General features: G+C 36.0%; 1 protein-coding gene across 1 annotated transcript in view; it reads left to right on the top strand.

The window, feature by feature from the left end:
* Tet2 (tet methylcytosine dioxygenase 2) overlaps positions 1-20,997 on the top strand; it is a 131,280-nt gene that overhangs the window by 19,525 nt on the left and 90,758 nt on the right. The gene's annotated exons all lie outside the window — the stretch shown is intronic.

Raw genomic sequence — 20,997 nt, 5'->3', positions numbered from 1 at the left:
ACACATCCATTGATTTACATATTGCCATACTAGTGTCTGTTGTGTTCTATTGCCTTTCCTATCCTCTACTATCCCCCCTCCCCTCCCCTCCCCTCCCCTCTTCTCTCTCTGCCCCCTCTACTGACATTCATTTGTCCCCCTTGTATTATTTTTCCCTTTCCCCTCACTTCCTCTTGTATGTACTTTTGTATAACTCTGAGGGTCTCCTTCCATTTCCATGCAATTTCCCTTCTCTCTCCCTTTCCCTCCCACCTCTCATCCCTGTTTAATGTTAATCTTCTTCTCATGCTCTTCGACCCTACTCTGTTCTTAGTTACTCTCCTTATATCAAAGAAGACATTTGGCATTTGTTTTTTAGGGATTGGCTAGCTTCACTTAGCATAATCTGCTCTAATGCCATCCATTTCCCTGTAAATTCTATGATTTTGTCATTTTTTAATGCAGAGTAATACTCCATTGTGTATAAATGCCACATTTTTTTTTATCCATTCATCTATTGAAGGGCATCTAGGTTGGTTCCACAGTCTTGCTATTGTGAATTGTGCTGCTATGAACATATGGTGGCTCCATTCCCAGCTTTCCAAGAAATCTCCATACTGCTTTCCAAATTGGCTGCACCAATTTGCAGTCCCACCAGCAATGTACAAGTGTACCCTTTTCCCCACATCCTCGCCAGCACTTGTTGTTGTTTGACTTCATAATGGCTGCCAATCTAACTGGAGTGAGATGGTATCTTAGGGTGGTTTTGATTTGCATTTCTCTGACAGCTAGAGATGGTGAGCATTTTTTCATGTACTTGTTGATTGATTGTATGTCCTCCTCTGAGAAGTGTCTGTTCAGGTCCCAACGGCATTTCTTGTAGAAATGGAGAAAGCAATCATGAAATTCATATGGAAAAATAAACGACCCAGAATAGCAAAAACAACTCTAAGCAGGAAGTGTGAATCAGGCGGTATAGCGATACCAGACTTCAAACTATACTACAGAGCAATAGTAACAAAAACAGCATGGTACTGGTACCAAAACAGGCGGGTGGACCAATGGTACAGAATAGAGGACACAGAAACCAATCCACAAAACTACAACTACCTTATATTTGATAAAGGGGCTAAAAGCATGCAATGGAGGAAGGATAGCATCTTCAACAAATGGTGCTGGGAAAACTGGAAATCCATATGCAACAAAATGAAACTGAATCCCTTTCTCTCGCCATGCACAAAAGTGAATTCAAAATGGATCAAGGAGCTTGATATCAAATCAGAGACACGCCGTCTGATAGAAGAAAAAGTTGGCTATGATCTACATACTGTGGGGTTGGGCTCCAAATTCCTCAATAGGACACCCATAGCACAAAAGTTAATAACTAGAATCAACAAATGGGACTTACTCAAACTAAAAAGTTTTTTCTCAGCAAAAGAAACAATAAGAGAGGTAAATAGAGAGCCTACATCCTGGGAACAAATCTTTACTCCTCACACTTCAGATAGAACCCTAATATCCAGAGTATACAAAGAACTCAAAAAATTAGACAATAAGAGAACAAACAGTATCAATCTTAAGACAAAGTGTATGTGTACACACACACACACACACATGTACACATATATGCCTATATTTATAGTTTTACTGTGCTTTATTACTCTTCTTTAAGAGGTGAAAATAGTGCTAGAGTCTGTGATTGATTTCCAAACCCTGATGTGCATGGTTGTTGAGTTAGCCCCTCAGTATCCCCATCATGCCCCAAGCAATCATTGATTGTGTTCATTAGTCCCAACAGTAGAGTTGTATCCTACAAAGATCTAAGGTATGATTATCTATGATTCCTGAGACCTTGAAGATACTTCAGTCATCTTCTTACTGAGCAACAAGATAGGCATAAGGTGACAGGAATAGAAAGCAAGAAAAGGAGATAAACTTAATTGTCAATACTTTGCACCATTCAGCGATCTTTCAGGATAAATGTACAATCCATAAGGATGAAATCCATTTCCCAGAACCTTACTTGCCAAGCTTCAAGTAATGAAGGAAACACTAAACAAGAGAGAGATGAGGAATACCCCATCCTGCAATAAAGCCTGTCAACTCTATCTTAAAGCATGCCCAGAATCTGACTACAAATGCCATTTCATCATTTCCACCTTCTTCAAGCTCACCTTCATGTGTCACTTGGACTATTGATGTTTCCTTCTAACAAAGCTTCCTGTTTCTTTCTTTGCTTCTTCTTTCTCTCCTTGCCATACATATTAAAAAAAATAGTGGTCATTCTTAAATAAAGTCAGGTCTTGCCTTTCCTCTGCTCCAACCATCTTTGGACACTGATTTTGTTCAGAGTAACTAAAACACTTGTTTTTGTCATGGCTCACAAGTCCTCAGGTGATCTGGCCACTGTTTTCCTTTCTTCCTTCCTTCCTTCCTACCTTCCGTTGTCAGTGCTGAGAGTAAGAACCACCCAGGGCCTCACACAGGCTGAGCATGCACTCATCACTGAGCTGCATTCCCAGCATTTACATTTATGATTCTATTTCTTGCCACACTTCTCTCTGTCTACTCTAATACACTAATCTCCATGGCATTCTTTTGCCCTGACAATAAGACAAGCACCTTTTTCTATACCTTTTTGCATGCTATTGCCTCTTCCTGGAATACTCTTTCTTCAGAGATAGATAGATAGGTGATATTCTGCTTTTTCTTCTAATTTCTCCTTGAGCATTATTGTTTGTTAGAGCTGCCACTCTTCACCTTACCTTGTTTTCTTTTATAGAATTTATCATTACTTGTAAAGTATGTCTTTGTTTCTGCTTACCTTAAAAACTTTTGTTTATCATCTGCCCCTTTCCTCCTCCTCCTCCTCCTCCTCCTCCTCCTCCTCCTCCTATACCACAGGTGAATTCAGTGAGATCAGGGACATGATTTGGCCCATTGATACTTAGCTTCCACACACAGAACTTGGCTGGCACATTGTAGGCACTCGATAAATATTTGGTAAATATATAAATGAATGAAAATGGTTTAAAAGGGGGGAAGATACATACTTTTTTAAAAAATTTGTTTTTCTCTTCTAGGTTACCAATATTTTGTTTCCTACCTGAATTGTCCCCATTAAAAATTAAAGGTAGAGGGGTATGGGGATGTAGCTCCATGTTAGAGTGCTTGCCGAGCATGCACAAGGCTCTGACTTTGATCCCCAGCATCAAAGAAAGAATGAGAATAAAAGGAAGGAAAAGGAAGAAAAGATGGAAGAAAGGAAGGATGGGCACAGTAGTACACACTTTCAATCCCAGCGGCTTGAAGGACTAAGGCAGGAGAATTCCAAGTCAGCTTGGCAAGAGGCTGTCTAAAAATAAAAAATAAAAAGACCTGAGGATGTAGCTCAATAGTAAACTGCTGGGTCCAATCCCCTGTACAAAAAGTAAATAAATAAATAAAGGTAGATAAAATATCCCTTGAGCACATGTAGGTGAAATTAGGCTTTCTGTCCCTATGGCATGACTATGACAATTTCCCAGGAACTTCTGAGGCAAAGGAAATATCTGTAGCTAAAATACCAGTACACATGAGCAACTCTATATTTTCCCAATATTATTATAATTTAATAGTATTCCAGCAACATTGTTTTGTTTTGTTTCTTGGACCTGAGGATTTACCACTGAGCTACATTGGTGAATCCAGCTATTTTTATTTTGAGAATGAGTTTCACTAAATTGCTGAGAGTCTCACTAAGTCACCAAAACTGGCCTCAAATTTGTGATCCTCCTGTCTCAGCCTCCTGAGTCTCTAGAATTACAAGCATGTGCCACTACCACACCAGGCTTACATTTTGTGCTTAAAAGATTTTTGTGGCTATTTCAAAATGTAAACATAATTTGCAATACTCCAGTTTCAAACGGCTGATTTATAAGTAGACTGGAAGCTCAAGCCTCATCCAAGATGAGCACTACCTGTGTTTACTCTGCTGGTTCCTGTCTTTCAGGTGTGTCTCTACTAACTTCTCTTTCTAGGTTAAGAGAAATGGCCTTGCCACCAGTACCCTTCTAGCAACTGCCATGGTGATATCTTACAACTAGTTCTTTGGTGCAGAGTTCCCATGTTCTTGATGTTTTTTCTTCCCATAGCGAAAAACAGTTATAGGTAGATTTGTCATGTACGTGTTTTCTGCTGGTTTTAAAATACCTTCCTTATTAATTTTGTTAAATGGACAAAATAAATTATGGTATTTGAAGTACAGTTTCCTTGTTGCTGTATTGTTGGCTCAAAATCCAGAAGAACTTCAATGTGATTTATAAGCTCCATGATGGGAGTTCCATTTATGTTTTACAAAGTATTTTCTCCAGAATTTAGCACAGTGTCTGGCACGTTATCAAGTCCACAATGGATATTTGGTGAACAGAGACAAGTATTCTTAGAGAATTCTCATTCTAGCAATTTAGTGGCATCGAAAAATAATAACAATGGGGGTTGGGACTGTGGCTCAATGGTAGAGCAATTGCCTGGCATGTGTGAGGCCCTGGGTTCCATCCTAAGCAGCACATAAAAAATAAAAAATAAAGGTTTTGTGTCCACCTACAACTAAGCAACTCAGACCCTGTCTCTAACTGAAATACAAAATAGGACTGAGGATGTGTCTCAGTGGTCAAGTGCCCCTGAGTTCAATCCCTAGTAACCGCCCCCACCAAAAAAGAAAAATAATAACAATGTATGCCATGCTAGTGAAATTAAGTGCAGATTGTTAGTTCTTTTAAGTGTTTCCCTGCAAATATAGGAGGCTTTCTGAAATCAGGTAAATTAATTTGTGAGTTTTAATATTTGTTATTGATAATAATATTCAGTCATGTAACCAGATAACAGAAGCCAATGGTCCTTCATTTATCTTCCATTCCTTTTTAAAAATTTTTTTTTCCATCTTCCATTCTTTAAAAAGTGATAGGAAGAGGAAAATAAGAATTAGGGTGAAAAAAAGTCTTACTCAAAGAACCATACTGACATATATTTTCTTATTTATTTATTTATTTGAATTCTAATTTGAATTGTAATGACATATATTCTCTTATTTATTTATTTGAATTCTAATTTGAATTGTAATTACACATATAGAGCACAATTTTTCATATCTCTGGTTGTATACAAAGTATAATCACACCATTCGTATCTTCATACATGTACTTAGGGTAATGATGTCCATCTCATTCCACCATCTTTTTGTACCTCCATGCCCCCTCCTTTGCCCTCCCTCTCCTTTGCCCTATCTAGAGTTCTTCTAATCCTCCCATGCTCCCCCTCCCAACCTCACTATGAATCAACCTCCTTGTATCAGAGAAAACATTCGGCATTTGTTTTTTGGGGGATTGGCTAACTTCACTTAGCATTATCTTCTCCAACACCATCCATTTACCTGAAAATGCCATGATTTTATTCTCTTCTGACATATATTTTTTTAATTCTTAAATACTATTCTGGTGCTACCCAGGTGCAACTGCTGAGCTACAGCTGCCTCTCTGTAAAGCATGCTGGTCCCTACTGCCCTTCGGTATCTGCCATTTTACCATGGACAGCACTGTTGGGACCTGGGATGGTGATGAAGGAAAAGCAGCAAATGTAGCTAGGGTAGACCTAAAGAAACAGACCACGCTGTTTCTTCCAGACTATTATATGCATTTTATATTCTTCTTTTTACTTGTTTTGGAAGTCTGTTTCCTAATCATCTCCCCAGGCTTATAATTTCCTTCATATGTCCGCTGTATGCACTTTACAGACAGACAAAACAAGATTTGGATGAATTTGGTAGGACAGCCTACTATTTCCTCATCTGTAAAATGAAGAATTTAAGCAAGGTACTGTCTGAAGTTCACTGAACTTCAGACTTAGCTCTGTGTGTGTGTGTGTGTGTGTGACTATTTGCAGTATATCACAGACAATGAATAAGTATTTGTTACATTTCATTTTATAAGTGACCTTATTATTTTTATTCAGGGAGAAATAGTGTTCTATTCACATACCTTATGTTTATTAGAAACATTTCAAAACTATGAAGATGAATTCAAGGTTTCCTAACAGATTTTCTTTATATTTTCTGCAGTGTCTCTCAAAATGTGAAAATATGAGTGGCATTAAGACTTGAAAGCGATCCATTCTTTCACCTAACTTAAAAAGAAAATCTTTGAGGAGACAGTATTCAACAGAAGTGTTCCAACAGATGATATTTTTGGTAATGGAATTGATATGGGCAATTAACAGCTTTTTCTAAATTGGCCATGCTACTGATCTCTCCTTATGCAGTGATATTGCTTTTCTGACAGCAGAAAGCAAAATTTCTATAAACCAAACTTTAAGGAATAGAAAATATAAAAAAGAATCATCTTGTCTTACCTCTTAAGAATATATACTTTGTTCTTAAGAACCAGTCCACACCTACATACAATACAGAGAATAAAAATGTTTACTTATCCTTTAAGAGGAAAACTGTGTATTAAATTATCACTTACAAAATAGTTGAGGATGAGGGGCAGTATATAGTAAAATTCTGGATCCTGCAAAATTGTTCTTCAGAAATGAAAGAAAAAGAAATAGTTTCTTAGGGAAGTATAGCTCAGTAGTAGAGCACTTGCGTAGCATGTGTGATATCCTGGTTTCTATACATAGAACTGCAAAAACAACAAAAATATTCACAAGAAATTAAGGGAATTTGTTGTCAGTGAACTTACCTTGCAAAATGTCAAAGAAGTTCTTCACAGAGAAGCATATTTATGTAGGTTAACAACTTCTGTGTACAGGCAGTGAGAGTGGCACATGTGTGAAATCCCAGTGATTGAGGAGACTGAGGCAGAAGGATAACAAATTTGGGGCCAGCCTCCACAATTTGGTGAGACACTATCTCAAAATATAAAAAGTCTGGGGATGGTGCTAAATGGTAGAGCACCCCTGGGTTCTATCCTTCGTACCCAATCCCCAGGGGGAGGGAAAGGACAAAATTTTGATTTGCAAAAAAACACAGAAGATGAATAAATAAAGGTAACATGAAAACTTTTTAAAAATTATTTTTATTTTGTTTATGGTACTGGGGATTGAACCCTGTGGCGCTGTACCACTGAGCCACATCCCCAGACCTTTCTATATTTTTATTTTGAGGCAGGGTGTTGCTAAGTTGCCTGGCTGTTCTCAAACTTGTAGTCCTCCTGCCTTAACCTCCCAAGTAAGATGTGATGATTACATGTGTGCTCCACCATGCCACTTTTAAAAAATTCTTAATTGATCTAACAGGAAAGAGTTTGTTTGAAGTTATAATAGCAACAATGTATTTGTGTATATTTTTGTGTATTTTTGAATCAACTTACATATAATTATATCATCGTGATGATATAAAGGATGGGTTGGAGGAATTAAGAATATTTTATTATTATAAGGTACTTGCATGTCCTCAAAAGCTGTATAGTGTTACTTGAAAAAAAAAGATCTTTTATTATTTGAAAATGTATATTGCAAGCACAAGGATACCCACTCACAAAGTGAAAAAAAACAAATTGTTAAGAAAGGGGAGGAAAATAGAAAACACTCAGCTAACCCAAAAAAAGACAAGTGGGGGTATAGTTTTATGGTGGAGTGCTTGCCTACCATGTGCAAGGCCTGGGGTTTAACTCTTCACACTGTCAATCAATAAACACAAGTGATAGAAAGTTGTGGAAGACAAAATAGAAACAGTAAACAAGGACAAAAATGAGAAAAAGTCTACTTTTGGTACATATAAATTGGTCTAATATATGTAAAAGGGATTGTTAGAGTTGTTTACAATGAACCTGCTTTAGATGAAAAGATACATTTATTAAAAACTAAATGGACAATGAAAGATATTATATGCTAACACTATACCAAAAAAAGCTCTTTTAATTTCATATAGAGTAAACTTTAGAGCAAATTATGAATAAAACATTTGCAACCTTCTCTCAGAAATGGCTAGATCCAGCAAGGAGAAAATCAGTAAGGGGACAGTTGAACTCAGTAACACAACCAATCACCTACCTATAATTCATATCTATAAACTATTTTATCCTATACCAATAGGTTACACATTAGTTTTATATCTATTTATTTACTTATTTATTCTGATTTGTTATGAATTGAAATGCATTCTGTTATTCATAGAAAGCACAATTTTTCATGTCTCTGGTTGCACACAAAGTAGAGTCCGCCATTTGTGTCTTCATACTTGCACTTAGGGTAATGATGTTCATCTCATTCCACCGTCTTTCCTACCCACAATCCCCCTCCTTTCCCCTCCCTCCCCTTTGCCCTATCTAAAGTTCCTCCATTCCTCTCATGCCCACCCATCCCCTCGCCATCCCTATTATGGATCAGCATCCTCATATCAGAGAGAACATTTGGCATTTGGTTTTTTGGGATTGGCTGATTGCACTTAGCATAATATTTTCCAACTCCACCCATTTACCTGCAAATGCCATTGATTTTTATTCTCTTTTAAAAGCTGAGTTAATATTCCATTGTGTTTATATACCACAGTTTGTTTATCCCTTCATCTACCGAAGGGGATCTAGGTTGGTTCCACAGTTGGACTATTGTGAATTGTGCTGCTATAAATATTGATGTGGCTGTGTCCCTGTAGTTTACTGTTTTTAAGTCCTTTGGGTATAGACCGAGGAGTGGGATAGCTGGGTCAAAAGGTGGTTCCATTTAAAGTTTTCCAAGGAATTTCAATAATGCTTTGCAGACTGGCGGCACCAATTTGCAGTCCCATAAGCAATGTATGAGTGATGCCCCACATCATTGCCAACACTTATTGTTGTTTGTATTCTTGATAGCTGCCATTCTGACTGGAGTGAGATGATATCTTAGTAGTTTTGATTTGAATTTCTCTAATTGCTAGAGATGTTGAACTTTTTTATATATTTGTTAATTGATTGTTATCTTCTGAGAAATGTCTGTTTAGTTCCTTGGTCCATTTATTGATTATTTTATTTATTTATTTTTTGGTGGTAAGATTTTTGAGTTCTTCATATATCCTAGGGATTTGTGCTCTATCTGATGTGCGTGTGGTAAAAATTTGCTCCCAAGCTATAGGCTCTCTCTTCACCTTACTGATTGTTTCTTTTGCTGAGAAGAAGCTTGTTAGTTTGAATCCATCCCATTTATTGATTCTTGATTTTATTTCTTGCATTATAGGATCTTATTAAGGAAGTTGAGGCCTAATCTGGAATGATGGAGATTCAGGCCTACTTTTACACATTAGTTTTAAAAGAACATAGAATATTCAACACATTCTGGGCTGTAACGCACAAATTTAAAAGAATCAAATAATATTTATCTTAGACCATAATGGAATTAAAGTAGAAATCAAGAATGAAAGATAGCAAGAAAATCCTCCAGACACTTGGAGATCAATCATGACTAAATGAAGAAATCCCAAGAAAAATTTTAAAATATGTGTATTAAGTGAAAGTGAGTACTCACTTGTTAAAATTTGTGGAATGCAGTGAGAGTATTGTTTGAGAAATTTTCAGCATCTAATGATATATTAGAAAAAAATCTGAAATCAGTAATCTAAGCTTTCACTTTAGGAAACAAGAAAAGAAAGAATAAAATTAACCCCAAGTAAGTAGAAGAAAAGAAATAATGAAAATTAAAGCCAAAGTATATGAAACTGAAAATTAAAAAAAAAAATAGAAAATAAAACAACAAAGTAATGCTGCTTTTCTGAAAAAAAATCAGTATATCTGATAAACCTCTAGCCAGGTGCTATAGTTTGGATATAACTTATATGTCTCATAAGAATTTATGTATTAAAATTTAATCTTCAATATGAGGTATGAAGATGGTAGAAACTTAATCTTACTATGGTTTTCAAAGGATGGGCCCTCGAGAATTGATTAGGATTATATAAGATTATTAGGTTGGAGCCCCCATGATTGAATCCTGGTGGGTTTTGTAAAAGAAGAGGAAAGGAGACCCCCACATATATTCATGTGTTATTCCCTCTTTGTCCCCTTCCAACTCTGCTACAAGAATTCTGTCACCAGATGCAACTCCTCCACCTTGCACCTCCAGGACCATCAACCAAAATAAACATCTGTATAACCTACCCAGTCTGTTTGTTATTAGCAACAGAAAACATGCTGACTCAGGAAAACAGGGAGTATTCCAATTACTAATACCAGAAATAAAAGATGGAACATCACTACAGATCCCGTGGAACTTAAAAGGATGATCGTATAAATACTATTAACAAATGTATGCCCACTTATTTTATGATGAAGATCATCTGGACCAATTTCCTGAAAGGCACAATCTGCTAGTACTCACTCCAGAAGAAATAGATAATCTGTATCTATTAAATAAACTGAATCAGTGATTAACAGCCTTTCAATACAGAAGGAACAGGCCCCAAGTGAGTTTACTGGTAAATTCTACTGAATATTTAAGGGAAAAGTTGTACCAATTCTTCACAATCTCTTTCAGAAGACAAAGACAAAAGAAATACTTTATAATTCCTTCTATGAAGTCAACAATACCCTAATTTGATATTGCCCTAATAATAAAACTAAAATCTTCACAAAAAGATAACTACAGTCCAATGCCTCTCATGATCATAAATACAAAAATTCTCATCAAATATTGGTAAATCAGATATAACAATGTATGAAAAGAATTAGTATGTTACAATCAAGTAGGATTTATTCCAGTTATATAAGTCTGGTTCAGTATTTCAAAAATCACATCAAGAAGCTTAAAAAAATCACATAATTACATCAATAGATGTAGAAAAAGTCTTTCACAAAACCTAATACCCATTCATAGTTTAAAAGCAAAAGTGGAAACAATCTTCTTAGCGAATTAGAAACAGAATGGAACTTTCTAAACTTTATAAAGACTATCTACAAGACACCTACCTAAAATCATAATGGTGAGAAACTACAAAAACCTAGAACTAGTAAGTGATCATAGCAAGGCTGCAGGATACAAAGTTAATACTCAAACTTTATCATTTTTCTATATACTAGCAATAAACCAGTGTAATTTGAAATTAAAAATACATTACCATTTACATTAGCACCCCAAAGATAATTTTCTAAAAGTCTAACCATTTATACAACACATATGAAAAAAACACAAAACTCTGATGAAACATATCAAAGAACTAACAAAGGGAGAGATATTCCATGTTCATTGCTAGGAACAGTCAATATTGTCAAGATGTCAATTGTTTTCAACTTACTGTAACCACAGTAAATATCACAGCAACTTATTTGGGGGTATCAACAAAGTAATTATAAAGTGTATATGGAGAGGCAAAATTCCCAGAATAGCCAACTCAGTTTTGAAGAACAATGGTATTGAACTGACATTACCCAATCTAAAGACTTACTGTAAAACTGGTAAACATGACAATGGCTAAAGAATAGAAAAATACTCCAATGGAACAGAATACAAAGCTCAAGAAAACCTACATAAATATAATCAACTGATGTTTCACAAAGGAGCAAAGGCAATAAAATGGAACAAAAAAAGTCTTTTCAAAAATGATGCTGAAACAACTGAATATCCATGTGGAGAAAAACAAAACCAAGTCAGAATCTAGACATAGACCTAACATACTTCACAAAAATTAACACAAAATGGATCATAAATCTAAATGTAAAGTGCAACAGTAAAAAAAACTCTTATTATATGAGTTTTATTCTGTTGAGAAAATCTAGATGAATTTGGCTTGGCAGTAAATGATAATGATATGTCAATAGCTATATATTGACATGTCAGTTGTAACTAATGCACCACTCTTGGTGTGGTGTGTTGATAGTTTGGTGTGGGGGGACAGGACATATATGAGAACTCTCTGAATTTTCTGCTCAGTTTTACAGTGAACCAAGAAATAAAGTTTATTATAATAGAAAAAATAGGCAATCTGAAAAGTTGATTTATGAAAAGGAAGTAGGTAATAAAAATATATCCTCAATTTATAGGTTGTTATACTGTTTCAATTCAGGTTTTCTATATGTCCTCTGTTTCCCAATTTGAAGTTAAGGAAAATGACCTAGTTTTCTTCCTCATTGACCCATATGATTATTCACAAAAATAATTAACACCAATATTTCATTAAAAGACATGTATTGGAGGCAATAAGGGATTTACAAGAGACGGTCACTGGGCACAATTCAGGTGCCCTTCTTTGGTCTGGGGAGATAGCTCAGTGGTAGAGTGCCTTTATGTTATATCAGTGGACAAGGCCCTCAGTTTGATCCCCAGCACTACAAACAAAGCAGAATGAACAAACAGACCCACTCAAACAGTTGCTTTCAGCCAATGCCCATAATATTTCAGAGGCTACAAGTCAAATTTATATGTCTAAAAAACTCTTCGTTTTGTCATAGAATATTTAAGTGAAAGTCTTTTTTTGATTTCTTTTTTTTTGTGGGGGGGTGGGCAGTAACCAGGGGTTGAACTCAGGGACACTTAATCACTGAGCCACATCCCAGCCCTATTTTGTATTTTATTTAGAGATAAGGTCTCACTGAGTTGCTTAGCAACTCATGTTTGCTGAGGCTGGCTTTGAATTCATGATCCTCCTGCCTCAGCCTCCCAAACCACTGGGATTACAGGCATGCGCCACTGCAGTGGCATCTTGTTTGATTTTTGTGTGAGGATTTCCCTCCTTATGTTACCTTTTAAAAAAAAGATGGTATATAACCTCTTCATTTGGGAAGTAAGTGCTTTTAATAGAAGGTTGTTGGGAGTCAGCTGTTACACTTAGATGATTTATGTCACCTCTGACCTGCTTTCTGATAATGCATGACTTCATTCATGGCAGTGGAGGTGACTGGTGTCCCCTGACCTGGCATAAACCTAGAGTGTTAATTTATGTCAGTGGCACTTGTTGAAGGGAAGATTGACATCCCACTGGAAAACTGTCTGCAGTGAAGTCCTGTAGAGCAGCTGCATTCCTAGTGAGACATTATTGCGTTTATCCCTCTCTGAGGTTTCTTTGGTATTTGTTATCTTTCCTAAGAGGAAGAAGATTTTTCTAATATGCAGATTATCTGGTTTTTAATAGCTGTTGAGTCAAATTAAGGTGTTTATACCCATAGTTGTTCATTTGTTTGCTTCCTTTCTCTTATTTGTTCATTCTTGGAGGCATTGTTATGCCTTTCTGACCAGCCCACAGTAGGTCTGCCTTAGAAATGACACTTTCACATCCCAGAGTGTAAGGTGTTAGATGCTCCAGTCTTCAATTAGTTCCCATCCAAAGTCAATAATGGAGATTCTCAGTGTGGATTGTCAAGGCCTGTGATCCTGAGTCCACTCAACACTGGCCTTATCCAGACCAGCTTCTCTGAAGGCAGTCAGTGACTTCTTTTTTTCCAAACTTTACTTTGCTCAGTAAGACTTAAAAATGGTGATTTTATTATTTTATGATATAAAAATACTTCTCCACATTCCATTATTTCAGTCATTAAAACAGGAGAAAAATATAAATTGTCATACCTCTTCTCTGCTCTCTTATACATGTATAAAATATATGTAGACTTGTTCTGTAATTATTAAGCTCTTCTCAATAATAAGAGATTCTTACCCGGGCGCAGTGGCGCATACCCGTAATTCCAGCGGCTAGGGAAGTTGAGACTGTAGCATCTTGAGTTCAAAGCCAGCCTCACCAAGGCGAAGTGCTAAACAACTCAGTGAGACCCTGTCTCTAAATAAAACACAAAAAAGGGCTGGGATATGGCTCAGTGGTTGAGTGCCCTGAGTTCAATCCCCAGACCAAAAAAAAAAAAAAAAAAAAGTTTAATTATTTACTTCAGAACTTATTTTGTGTATTCTAGAATCTCTTGACACTTTAATTCTTTCAAAAATATAAATATCTCTACTGTTTCCTTCTGTCATCACAAATAGTATTTCACATTCTAATCAATGTTTCCTTCTTTATAACTTGGTTTCTCACATTTATTCCTCCAGGTTGAACTTGCTTTCCCTAGCCTCCTTTCTAGCTTAGTCTCCTTTCCTTGTTTGCCTATATCAAAGCCAGCTTAAAATAAAGCCCCCAGTTCCAGAAGTCATCATCATTATGCTCATCTGTATTTCTCCTTAGAACATTTTAAAGTCCTTACTAAGGTTTCCAGTTTTCAGTTCCTTTTACTAAGCTATGATCTCTGTACTCTTTGGCCATGTTTTTGTTGTTTTTTTGAGGTTGTGCATGCATGTGTGTACATATCTGTAGGGCAATGAGTTGTAAACTCTCAAATCAGTCACAGTTAATAGACTCTAAGAAAGTTTCCTTCTCCTGGGAATTTCTTGATGCTTTTTTCTTTGCCATGTGATGAAGAACATGTGTCAAAGCTCCACCACACAGAGAGTGTGTTTCTATTTACTTGCACTCTTTCATTTTAGAAGAGCTGGTGGTAGACAACCATTTCTTATTTTGGTTTCTACAACATAGAGGTTGCTAGGTGACTTTAATCCCTTTCAACAAAGGACAATCAACAACGACAAATTCCTGCTCTCTTAAGATTTAGATATACTACTTAAAAGATCTAGCAAATAAAATAATAATTTAATACATTTTTTAAAAAAAGCATGGCTCTGTGTAGACCATCCTACATCTGTAACAGTTCATCTTTTTTTTTTTTTTTTTTACTTTATGGTGTTCTGTCTTGAAAATTCATAAGAAATTAGTTTGTAAGTAGCAATAGTTGTACCATTTTTCCAGGAAATTTTAAGACACAAAAGTTCAGTTCAATATGATAATAATTACTTTTATGAAAAATATTTTGTAAATTTGTTAAAAAGTATTTATTTGGACTTCTCAATCATTTATATGATTTTCAAACCCTAAGTGTAATTCAACTTATAATTTTTATATTATATGTCTTCTTTACTTAGAAATATATTTAAATTCTATTATCTTGGCCACTACTTGAAAGTTTAACTTTATACTCTCATTTTTTATAAAAGTTTAATACTGTAAATAAACTTTTCTTTAATTTTGAAGGTGTTAAAACTATTTTTTCTTTAAATTTTCCTCCATCAGTTTTCTTTCCTCATGTTGTTCTCTAGCTACTACCAAAGTCAATAGTTACATTTTTTTTCCCAACAAGTGGTAGATTTAACGTGCAACAGTTGCTTAATGCCTTTTTTAATCTTTGATTTAAGAATCCTGCAAAATACCAGAGCTGATATGTAGCAGGTGCACAAGAGAGTGACTATGCTGAGAGTCCCTGAAGTATTTCCAAGGTAGCTGGTAATTTCAGCTGCCCTAAGCCACTATGCTCCCTTCCCAGGCTTCCCTCAACCTCACCACGTCCCGCAACTAGAATTACCTATGGCCTGTAGCTGCTTCTAGAGCCCTCTTCTAGCATTAGGACCCAGGCTTTGACATGCCAGCCATTAATTATTTTGGTTACCACTCATGTATAGCAAAAGAGACACCATTTATTTGTCTTAACTTGATGATTACTTAACTGCTTTGAAGAATATCTTATAATAGAAGTATTTTATGACACTTCCACTTCGCATTTAAAAATCCAGGTAAATACAGCCCCTGAGTTTTCTTACATATTCTGAGTTCTTTTTCCTTTCCCTTTCACTGGAAATGCAACTTGGTGAAATTTGCTCATTTAAATTTTTAGAATGAAAACTTTGAAGCTGTGTGTGGTGGTATATGCCTGTAATCCCAGCAGCTCAGGAGGCTGAGGAAGGAGGAAGTTTGAGGCCATGTTGCAAGTTTGAGGCCAGCCTCAGCAATTTAGGGAGGTCCTAAGCCAAAGTAAAAAATAAAAAGGGCTGGAGGTGTTGCTCATCTGTTAGGTATCCCAGGCTTAATCACTGATACCAAAGAAAGAAAGAAAGAAAACTTTGTCAGTATTGTTTCTGAAGTAATGCTATTGGGGAAAAAAAGTAACAAATTTCAGCAGTTTTATAGTATAAAAATTTTTATTTTATATATAGTTTTCCATCTCATCAAGTATTAAGTTTTCAGATTGATCCTTTAATGTTTGTATTGATGATATTAATGTAACAGCTTCAAATCTTATAGGTCATAAGACTTACAGCATCCTTAGTAGAAGATATTCTTTGGGTTCTGAATAATTTATAACATAATGATTTAAAAATTTATTCTTGGGTTGGGGATGTAGCTCTGTGTTAGAATGCTAACCTAGTGTGCATGAGGTCCTGGGTTCAATCCTCACTACCACAAAATATAAGTAAGTGAATAAATAAATAAGTAATTTATTCTTTTACTTCCTATCTGTCTTGAAGAAATTGGAAAGTAGGATTAATATAAGCCTAATAACTTTCTCAAAAAAATAGAAAAAAATGAGCCGTTTTTTTAAATATCTAGGTTAATGGTGTAGATTTGAAACAGTTCGTAAAAGGCACTTAGGGTCTACTTATTGATTCTTAATATATGGCTATTATGAATGCATGCAGTTAGTAATTCAGTCTAATTAAACTGTGGCAGCAGACTCATTACTCTCAAGAATTCAGTACATTACTTTACAATATGAAAGTATCAAATATAAAGGAATATATGTGTTGTGAAATTTCTTTGGACTCAATAATGAACATTGTGACTGTCAGTTACAGTTACACGTTACAGTTTAGTGAGTATTCTTTGTAAAGTTTTACTGTGTAAGTGTGTATAAATTGGCATGATTCTATCAATAGGATGTTGCTCATGTTTTTGTTCCTTATCAATTTGTGCAGTGATCTTTTTCTTAAATATGTATTTGTTCCATCTGTATCAAATTGGACAGTAGAGTTAGAACAAAGAAAATAGAACTCAACCCTCTATAGACTTCTCTAGTCCTCAGTTTCCTTAAATGATCAGCCCAAGGTCATAAGATTAAGAATGATTAGAGTGAAACTTATTAACTTATCTTTTGGTATTTCTTCTACAGTCTATATTCTTGGTTTGCTTATGAGTTATGGGAACAGGGGAGAGAAGGTGTCCTAAGAGTCATTAGGACAACCTAGTTCCCAGTAGAATTTGTGTCCTGTGGTCAGTGATACAAAGACAAACACCGATACCTAAAAAGAAAAAAAAAAAAAAGGTTTTTAAATGAAGAAAAATGAACTATGACAGTTGAAATATTTAAATTCATTGAAGCCCTCTTTTTACCCTTTTACATCCCTTTAAAACTTTATTCTACTTTTACTACATAGTATTTCTATTAGGAGACAATTCTGTTGTAGGAATTACATATTCTATTTTAGTGAAGTAAATCATATTATTCACTGACTTTTCAGAATTAAGATTTTGGTGCCAGGCGCCCCACCTGTAATCGTATCCACTTGGGTAGCTGAGGCAGGATGATCTAAAGTATGAGTCCAAATTTGGGCAACTTAGCAAGACTTTATCTCAATCTTAATTAATTAATTAATTAATTTTTAAAGGGTTTGGAAATGTTGCTTGGTGGCTGATCACTTGCCTTGCATGTGCGAGGCCCATGGATTCAAATCCCATTACTGGGGAAAAAAAAAAGATTTTGGGCATACCTTATGTTGTTCCAGTCTCTGACCAAAGAGTTAAAGTATTAACAAGTGTTGGAGTATCATAGAAATTGTGTCTCAGGTGCAGGAATTTATACAGACTTTTTATGTTTGGTTTTTTTATATAGTGTCACAGTGTCTTCCTTTAAGGTGGGCTTTCCATCTTGGATTTAAAAAATACCTATTTTTTTACCTCTTTCCTCATAATTTTTGTTTGTTTCTGGAAATTGTATATCTTAATTTATAATTCTCACACAGTGCCAACTGAATTTATACATGTACCTTTTACATTCTTGAGTTCTCAAAAAATCTATGTGCATTGTAAATACTGTGCTAAATAGTTTATAACTACTGATAATTATTTTAAATTTGTTTGCTGATTTTAGTTCTGCAAAGACTGACAACTAGAAATAAGCTTGCTAGGTTTTATTTCTGGAATTTATTCTGCAAATGCTTCCTGAATTCTTGCTTGAGAGTTACCACTTTTTGTATGTTGGAACTGAGAGTATAAATGGTCTTTCTTTAACTTTCTTCTTAGAGCTTTAACTGCTAAGTAGTAATTTTATTTTATGTTGTGATTTTTAAAGTATTAATAGGAGCCAAGTTGCTGACATGCTGAAATAGTTTGTCCCTTGGGCACTGGACAGTTGGGATAATTTACTTGGAGAAAGAGAGAAAGTAAGGGGAGAAACATTTTGTGGATATAACCCGCTGAGGTCAGTAACCCTGCTGCTCAGTGCAGTCTGGTCTGACCCCATTTAGACCTAGAGGAAAACTGCGTTGGGCAGAGAAGCAGCCGAGGCAGCATTTCAACAGGAAGGAAACATCTTTTGCTGAGAAGCTTCGAAGACACTTGCAAGACGGGCATGCTAATAGCACAGAAGAAAAAGGAAGGACTAGATCCAGCATGATAAACATGGCTTCCTGTTGGTAACAGAAGTACTTGATGACATTTGATCAGTGATGGATCCATTTATTGAAAAAGAATGCATTTAGTGTCCAAAAAAAAAAAAAAGATTCTTCTACAAGATGTGCATAGCTTGTATAGATGTGTACGTGTTTGTAGTTTGAGTGACTTGTTTTTGAGATTTTGTTGTTGTTTTGAAAGAAAAGTCTGCTTCTAGGGTTTGAAATATAGAATAACTTATCTTTCGCCAAAATGTAATGTTTTCTTCCTTGTGTCTCCTGTAAACTTATGGAAGCGTGGGGGGTAGGGGGGCAGGCTCTAGAGGCCCTGGCACCTGTGAAGCGTGTGCTGATGCACACAACTGATAGTACACTAAAGATCAAGTGACTCAGAATGCTTTCTGTAAATCTTAACTATTTTTTTTTTAAATCTACATTCTAGAAAATATTGCAGACGTAGATATTTCCTTTGAAAATATAGTGAATACTTAATACAGATGAAATCAGAATAGGTTTCTGTCTCAGAAAACACACACGAGCTGTATTATCCTCAGAAAGATGACAACTTTTATAAAGTTTATTTCATTCAATTAAAACTATAGATGTGTGAGGGGGTGAGAACATTTAAAGGTGCCCACAGGCTGTCGCTGTTGGAGTCCTCCCCCCAATCCCCAGGCCTCTTACCTTAACACTCTTCAGCATTTACTCTCATGTTTTTTCTGTTGGACTAAGTGATGAGTTAGTTGTTTCTTTGTTTTAACTTGCAGTATGTTCAGTCAGAGGGGAAACTTATTGTATAAGCTGGCTGACGATGTTTTGCATTTTCTCCTACAATGCTCACCTCAGGATCCTAAGTAGTATCATTAAGCTTGTCTGTCAAAACAAGCGCCCAAACATCTGAGTTATCACTGTGGCTTTTTTTTTTTTTTTTCTTGGAATGGTGTCATTTTGGAATCTTTCCAGAGCTGAGCAAAACCAGGATCATCAGTCATTGAGAAAGTGTGTTCTCATAGAGACTCTTCTATTTGTTCGGAATGGCTTCTTTTTTACTAAAAGGGCCGTTTTGGGCCCAGAAAACTGAAACTTCATCTTCTCCTTGATAGTTTGCCAGCATTAATTCCAGCCAACCAGATAACAGTGTATCGTATCGTGGCTTTCTAGGACTCCTCATCTCGTAGCAGCCCTTGGAGGGCAAGTTCACTGAGCCTGCTTGGCGCACTCAAGAGAGCCAAAGGTGCTACCATCCTGCAGAATAGATAAACAATGTGTTACCAACGGAAGAGAGTGATAGCTGAAGTTCTGATACTATTTAAGTATTCTTTTACCATTTAAACAAACAAACAAAGCCAGGAAGGCAAAAGTTTCTTTGCCAGTTTTTGGTTCATAAATTACTAAACTCAGTCATAGGCATCTTCAGTACATATATATAGGCAGTGACCTCTTGCAGTTTTACCACTGTGTCCTTGAACCTTTCTTTTTAAAAAAAAAGTGATGTTTGGGTGCAGTGATGTACTCTTGTAATCCCAGTGATCCAAGCGTCTAAGGCAGGAGGATTCCAAGTTCAAGATCAGCCATACCAGTGTAGTAAGGCCCTAAGCAACTTAGTGAGACCCTGTCTCAAAATAACAAATAAAAAGGGCTGGGGGCTTAGATGGGTGGTAAAGTAGCCCTGGGTTCAATTCCGAGTACCAAAAAAAGGAAATATTTGTCTCCAAACCAGACTTCCTGAACTTCACCTGCCTAATGATTATTTATTTGGCATACACAGATTTCCTCTAAAGTACTGTATCAAGGACTTATCTTTTCATTTCAAATTACTTTCTGGAATTATCTGTTTCTCTGACTCTTCTCACTTTACACATGAACTCCTGCAGTAAGCCAATATCTTGACCTAAGTCTTCTACCAGTTCTTACTACTAGAATGGGTACCACTAAGAAGTCATCCAGTGACAAGTGTTGGCCAGGATGTGAAAAAATTGGTACATTGCTGTGAGAATGTTCAGTGATGCAGCTAATGTGCAGCTTAGCAATTCCTCAAAAGTCTAACCCAGAATCACCATATGACCCAGCACTTCCTCTCCTAAGAATTTCACTCCTCAGAGAATTGAAAACATGCCCACGCAGAGTCATAAATGATGTACCCATGTTCATTGCAACATTATTCACAGTGGCCAAAAGGTAGAAGGAACCCAAGTGTCCATCCATGGATGGATGGATAAACAACATGTGGCACACATACCCACAATGGCCTGCCTGTTAGTCCTTCTTAAAAAGGAAGGACATTCTGATACATGCACAACATGGATGAATTGTAAAGACTTTGTGCCGCGTGAAATAACCTGGACACAAAAGGACAAATTTTATGGTTCCTTTTATATGATACACCTAGGACAGTCACATTCATAGAAATAGAAAGCAGTATGGAGAAAAATGGGTAATGGAACCACCATTTGATCCAGCTATCCTACTCCTTGGTTTATACCCAAAGGACTTAAAATTGGCATACTACGGTAATACAGCCATGTCAATGTTTACAGCAGTTCCAAGTCACAATAGCTAAATTATGGAACCAACCTAGGTGTCCTTCAATAGATAAAGAAAATG

This window comes from Marmota flaviventris, chromosome 7 (genome assembly GCF_047511675.1).
Source record: "Marmota flaviventris isolate mMarFla1 chromosome 7, mMarFla1.hap1, whole genome shotgun sequence".
NCBI lineage: Eukaryota > Metazoa > Chordata > Mammalia > Rodentia > Sciuridae > Marmota > Marmota flaviventris.
This window is presented reverse-complemented; position numbering and strand designations above follow the sequence as displayed.